This window comes from Erigeron canadensis, chromosome 2, assembly GCF_010389155.1.
Source record: "Erigeron canadensis isolate Cc75 chromosome 2, C_canadensis_v1, whole genome shotgun sequence".
Lineage (NCBI taxonomy): Eukaryota > Viridiplantae > Streptophyta > Magnoliopsida > Asterales > Asteraceae > Erigeron > Erigeron canadensis.
The window spans coordinates 20206675-20213950 of NC_057762.1; the positions used below are offsets into that span (position 1 = coordinate 20206675).

The 7276-nt window shown below is 31.1% G+C and overlaps 1 long non-coding RNA gene across 1 annotated transcript; it reads right to left on the reverse strand.

Annotated features, from left to right (window-relative positions):
* Nucleotides 1-2332: 2332 nt before the first annotated feature.
* Nucleotides 2333-4457, reverse strand: LOC122590089. The gene is made up of 4 exons (XR_006322399.1): nucleotides 4235-4457; nucleotides 3207-3285; nucleotides 3001-3116; nucleotides 2333-2921 (listed from the first exon to the last, which is right to left on the reverse strand). It is a non-coding gene; the product is annotated as an uncharacterized LOC122590089 (long non-coding RNA).
* Nucleotides 4458-7276: the final 2819 nt, after the last annotated feature.

Genomic DNA, 7276 nt, shown 5'->3' on the forward strand with positions numbered 1-7276 from the left:
ACAAAAAGAAAGAACACACAAGTCAGCAGAAACAGGTCAAGCGATTCAGCCAGAAGGAAAGAAAAAGAAGAAGAAGAGAAATAGCGGGTTTCGGATCAAACCAAATATGTCAAATTATTCCTAATCGCTTATAGCTTTGATTATCATCTTTTTAAGGTACTATTTATTAGTTTTCTAGTCTAATTAATAGTTAAATAAAAATATCCTAGGTCAAGAATAGATGATTGTTTGGGCCCATATTAATTTCTTAGTATTCGGGCTTAGTTATAAAGCATATATTAAAATTTGGTAAGATATAAAGATAATTTTTGTGTCACGCTATGTGACATAAAAAGGTTAAGAAAAACTATTATTTTGTAAGGTAATGATGAAATAATGATAAGAAAGTGAAAGTTATTGGCTTGGGAAGTATTAGATAAAGAAAAATCAAAAAAGACGATATGTCTCAATATTGATGATTTATATGGATTTGGTTAATAGGTAACCAAGGATTTCGAAGAATACAAGTGTATGATGTAGTAGGACCACAGGTGAGTATATAAGACTTAAACTAGCAGATGATTATATGATATCGGATTACATTTGAGTAAGGGTTTCATACGAGTATATGGTTGAATATTGTTGTTGTTTAATTGATATATAAGTTTTAGTTGTTGTGACATATTAATGAGCATTGAGTAGTGAGTGTAGTCAAGAGTGATATAATAAATATTTTTATGCAGTGATTATATGTCAGTTTATATGTTAGTTATGATAATAACTAAGACGTAGGAGTGAAATTTGTAACTATTGCTAAGAATATGCCGATTATTATGATGACTAAAGTAATAGTAGTGGAAGTGCCATTATTGAAGGCTTTATGATGGTTATGTAGTTAAGTATAGTGGTTATAAGTGATTTTATGCATTAATTGGTGTTTAGGTGTTTAATGGAATAATCGCCGTTATTATGGTTGTAGTTCATAATTATGGTGTTGGTGGTATTTCAATTGTTGAGGTTGCATACTTAGATATGCTATGACATTGAATAAGTTAGTATATTAGTTAAAATGTTAATTAAGCCGGGAATGTATTAGAGAAGATGGTCACTAGGTTAACAATGTGTTAATCGGATATTTTATCGTGCGAATGTTTATTTGATGTAATTATGTGTGTTGTGATCATTTTGAGTCGTGTGATGTGTTAGATGTTTTGTTGTGCAAGTGTATTGTCTATTATGCAACCACACGTGCTTTAATTGTTATGTGATCGCGGAAATGTGTTAGTTATGTTGTCATGTGTTACCTAGATGTTTTGTTGTGTCGTTGTGTATATTATGTAATCACACATGCTTTAATTGTTAGGTGATCATCATGTGATTGTGATGTAAATTTGGATACAAAAGGCTAATGTGGAGATTTTGTGGATGTATGCAAATTGACGATGTAGAAGCAGATAATCCTTCTATGCAAATAGCTGTATTATTTACTTTCTTATAGTTTGATACAATGACCTTATTTTAGCAGGCAGAGGCAGAGTTGATTATATGGAGGTTGGCTATATACGTGTAGTCTGGTCCATATAACTGAATGACTGGCAGATTATGCTTGCAGACTATCTTGCAGTTTATCTCACGCAGTAAGATCACTACAAAAAAACAGGCCTCTAAGGACTGAAAAATCAGTCTTTGATACCCCATGATCAGTTACTAATAGTATATCAGGGACTGATTTTGCTAGTTACTAGCCAGTTACTACTCCTTAGTCCCAGAAAGTGGAGTTACTGACTGAAAATCAGTCCTTGTTGTATGGAACCAACAGGGAGTGAAAATCAGTCTCCGAAACAAAAAAATTCAATCCTTGTTTCTATGTGTTGTACCATCTTATTTCAGTCTCTGATGTTTCTATTAGTGACTGAAAGTTAGTTGCAAGTAACATACCAAATCAGTCTCTAATACAAAATTTTAAAGACTGATTAATAGTCGCAAAACCTAGACAATTTCAGTCCTTATTTTTCTAATTTTGGAGACTAAAAATTAGTTTTAAATCGTCACATAGACAGTCTCTGATAGAAGACTTTGAAAACTGATAATTAGTCTCAAAAACTTGGCACCTTCAGTCCTTAATTTGCTTATTTTAGATACTGAAATTTAGTTTCAAATCAGTCTATAATAAAAAAAATTTATAAAGACTGATTAATAGTCCCATAATTAAGAGGATTTCAGTCCTTGATTTGCTACTTTTAGAGACTGAAAACTAGTTTTAAATAGTAACAAAATCAGTCCTTGATAAAAGGCTTTAAAAACTAATAATTTTTCAGTCACAATTTCTAACACTTTTAAAGACTAATGATAATACAAAATGCTCGCACCATTTATTTCAGTGGCTAATAATAATATCAATAATTTTTTACAACATATAATATCCAATCAAAATAACACTAGTATATTAACAAATTACAAGAAAGAACAAATTCAATGCCCTAGATTTTACTATTGTCGGAACCTTCATCTTCGGTAGTAATTGGTGAGGCTATTGTGCCCTGGAAGTCCAGAAATTCTTGGCGCATGAATTCTATCATTTCTCATAATTACGTTTATATACTTCAAGTTTACTAAGCTCTTTTCCCAATTCTTTAATCTCATTCTTGTCTGTTGAGAAAGTGAGTTCGTTTGTTGAGGTGATTCAACAACGTATTTCATACAGCTATCTTTAATCTTTGTATTGGCTTTCATCCCGAACCATCCATTTGTGTCCTTGCAGAATCTTCAATATCCTTTAAGATCAGCCTTGAAAAGAGGGTGCTATTTAAAGGGTCTGACGACGAATAAAGAAATCAAAGTTGTCATAAAATTGACATAATCATGGAGAGCTTGAACAAACTCATCAAGAATAAAGGGCCAAACCCAAAAATGTCAGCAAGCATCATGCAGAATCTCCAAACCTATGACAATAGGCATATAGATAGTGTCAATAAGTTAAAAATTATGACAGATTAAAAGAGACAATGCAGAGGAACGTACCATGAGAAAGTTTCCAACATTTTCTTCCAGAGTCAACCCAAGGATGAATCTGTAAATCTAGACACAGGAGAAACTTTGGTACAACTTCTGCCAAATCATCATGGTAGAATAGTTCCCTAAAAAGGAACAACGAGAAATAATGATTTCATATGATGAACAATTTTATGGGAGAAACTGATCATCTAAGATAGTTAACTAGTACTTACAAGTTACAATAATTGCAGCATAGTAAGATTAGCCAATGTCCAGGCAATCTCTCCATTTAATCCGCTGGAAAACAGGTTCCTAATTTTAAAGTTTGTTAAGTAATGATCTGCAGTAATGAAAAGTTTAGCTTATCTACAATTGATAATTATAACCGAATAAAACATCTAAGAAATCATTCAGACAGTCAATCCCTATAATCCTATCAGCCTTCATCGCAATGTATACTTGCAAGTATAATACTTAACCAGCCAAAAAATTAACCAGATCACAATTTCATAATAAAAGATACCATAAATTTCCAAAGTACCGCAGTATGATTGAAAAAGATATGGTATCACCAGTAGTAGCTTAAATACATATTACATCACAAAGGGTCCAAAACACCATTACCATTAGCATCAATAATCTAAAACAAAGTGACTCTCTGAGTCGATATTAAGTCATACCTAGAAGATCAAATAATTCTTATTTTTTTATCTTGATTTCCTTGTTCAGATCAACAGAAGACTTCTATTTTAGCAGTTAAACTTAGATAGTTAAATAAATTCTTAACATTTTAATGATGCATTGGTTAGCGTTTAACTTGTATAACCCTTTAACATACAAATTATTAAAACTTAAATAAAGCACGTCCTTTTATTTTCAAAACATTGACATACAAGTTACAATTGACGAACTCGCATGATTTCTCCGAAATATATTTATTTCGAATAAACTTGATATGTAAACCATCATAATCAGGAAGAAAGCATGGAGCATAACTTAATAATTTGCATCTCCATATATCTCTATATATATCTTGATAATAAATTAATGTCTCTATTTACAAAAAAGAAAAAAAAAAAAAGAAAACGCATCTCAATTTGTACAAGAATTGTCATACCTTACTGAAATCAATAAAGATGACAAATTAGAACATATTGTGGCCGATCTAATATATCTTGATAATAAATTAATGTCTATTTACAAACAAACAAAAAAAGAAAAGAAAAAAACGCATCTCAGTATATACAAAATCTTGCCATACCTTAGTGAAACTAATAAAGATGACAAATTAGAAAATAATGAGGCCGATCTGATATTAACCCAAGCGGTTGCCGAGATTGAAATAATAAAATATTTTAAATAAATGAGAGATAGCATATGGTACCAATTTTGGAGGACAGTGAGATTTGTAAAACCGTTTCCGATTTTCGATAGGTCAAGCGAAGTGGCGATATAGAATAAGAAATTGGGACAAGGGCCAATAAAATTTTGTAAAGTATTGGAGGGAGTTCCAAATTTTTTTGGAAAATAATAGAGGGAAGTTTTAAAAAGGATTGGGCTAACATTACGGATTATAAATTATTTTAAAAAGGTAGCTATTTTAATAAGAATAAACCCAAAAGTGCCGTAACGAGTGGTGTTGACGGTAACAGTTTATTATTAATTTAAAAATAGTTAATATATATATATAGTAGAGATCCTGAAAGAAGGTGTCTTAAGGAGAGAAGGTCCTATAGGCCAATTAGAACGCGACATGTGTCAATGGAAAAAAAATGCGCGGTGGCATTTTTGTAAATAAATCAAACTTTTGTCAGCCTGGTTTTGGGTCAGCTTGGGTCTGGGTCAGCTTGGGTTATGATCAGCTTGGTAGGTCAGTTTGGTTTGGTCAGCTTGGGTTCTGGGTCAGGTTAGGTGGTCAGCTTGGTCTAGGTCAGCTTGAGTTCTGATCAGCTTGGTTGGTCAGCATGATCAGTTTGGTCAGATTTGGGTCATGACCTAATTGGGTCAGCTTGGGGTAAGGTTGGGGTTGGGTCAGCTTGGGGTCAGGTTGGGTCAGCTTGGGGTTGGGTTGGGTCAGCTTAGGGAATGGGTCAGCTTGGGTCAGCTTGGGTTGGGTCAGCTTGACACAATCTACACAGATGTAGATTATGGGTTTTGGGTCAGCTTGGGGTCAGGTTGGGTCAGCTTGGGGTTGGGTTGGGTCAGCTTGGGGTCTGGGTCAGGTTGGGTCAGGTTGGGTGAGCTTGGTTAGCTTGGGTTGGGTCAGCTTGACACAATCTACACAAATGTAGATTATAAGCTTGGGGTCAGGTTGGGTCAACTTGGGGTTGGGTTGGGTTAGCTTGGGGTCTGGTACAGGTTGGGTCAGCTTGGTTAGCGTGGGTTGGGTCAGCTTGACACAAAACTACACATAATCTACACAAATGTAGATCCTAAGTTGACCCAGATTCCAGAATGACCAAGCTGACCCATAACCCAGGCTGACCAATCTGACCCAACCAAGTTGATCATAACTCAAGCTAACCCAGACCCAAGCTGACCCAAAACCAGGCTGACAAAAGTTTGATTTATTTACAATAATGCCACCGCGTTCTTTTTTTTAATATCCACATGTCGCGTTCTGATTGGTTCATAAGACTTTTTCTCCCTTCTCTCCTTAAGACCTTCTTATTTGATCTCTTCTCCCTTCTCTCCTTAAAACCTTCTTATTTGATCTCTCATATATATATATATATATATATATATGATTATTATAATTATTTTAAGAGTTTAAAAATAAATGTTGTAAATAATTTCATTATATTATGCGTATATATTAGGTAAAAATATTTAAACTAGTAATTAAATAATAGTGCTAGTTTGGATAGATATAGTTGAAGATATTTTAAGTATATTTTAGATAGAGGAGGTGTGAGGTTAAAAATGTGTTGAAAGTTAAAAATATATTAGATTTTCTCAAGATAAAAAGTTAAAATGGAAAGACGGATAGCTTGTTTTAAAAAAGAGTAAAAATGTATTTTATATTTTGCAAGATTATTAGTTTTAATTAGATATGGTGTTGTGTCAAATATACTAGAAATTAAATATAACTAAAATAATATAATTCTAACATAATATATATTTTATTTTATAAATATTAATAATTCTTTGTAGATGAAACAAAATTGTTAATAGTGTTATTTTTTTTCCTTACATGTCATTTTCATATCGTGAAATACGGTCGTATTTTTAATTATAAATTACTAGATTAAACTCATGCGTTGCATGGTAAAACAATTAGTTATGATAAAATTTTATAATAGATGACTCACATTATATTGTCATACAAATAATAAATATATCTATCAAGTTTAGAACATTAGATAACAATATATTATAGAATCAACGTTAAAGTATACATATGTATAATTATTACTTATTAATAGAATGATAATCTTATATAAAATGTAGTTATTAATAGATAAACATAAAGTGCAGTTCAATAACATAAAGTGCAGTTCAATTTAAATGTACTACAAACAATCGGTAATTATTATTATTATTATTATTATTATTATTATTATTGTATCTAGTAGTAATCGTTAAAATTAATTTAAATTATTAAATATTTGATGTATATATTAATGTACTCCGTAATGTTTTGTTAGACTATCATGTATTTGACAACACAAAGGGATAATAGTGATACCAACAAATCAATTTTATGTTCAAAACATTAACTTATTGACTACTTGAATATTAACATAATATAACTATTATAAAAACAATATAATAATAAATTTGAATAAACAACTAAAGTTTAATATGAATTGACAATTAATATATTTTCCAATGTGATACTAAATTAACAATGTCAACTAAACTTAAAAAATATATTGATGTTTCATGCATATATTACATGTATTATAATATTCATATTTGCATATATAAATTATTTATACATTTGTAAATATGTTATCTTTATCTTTATTTTTATATATATATTAAAAAAAATTAATAACTTTAATTGACAAATCATAACTCTTTATTAAACATGTGATTCCCAGACTTAACATGATTAAATTGTGTTATTTATTAATAATAAATCTTGATATAATATAATAATAGTGGTTTGTTCACATGAATCCCTAATTATCTATACATCTAAAGGGCTGCATCGCAGCCCTTAGATCAAACTAATCAATGGCTCAGATTAACATTTAACTTATAACTATATTATACACGGAAGGGTAGTTTCGTAAATTACCCTACATCCTTTATCTTCTTCCTTCGCCTCCCAAAATACACACGCACACAGTAACCA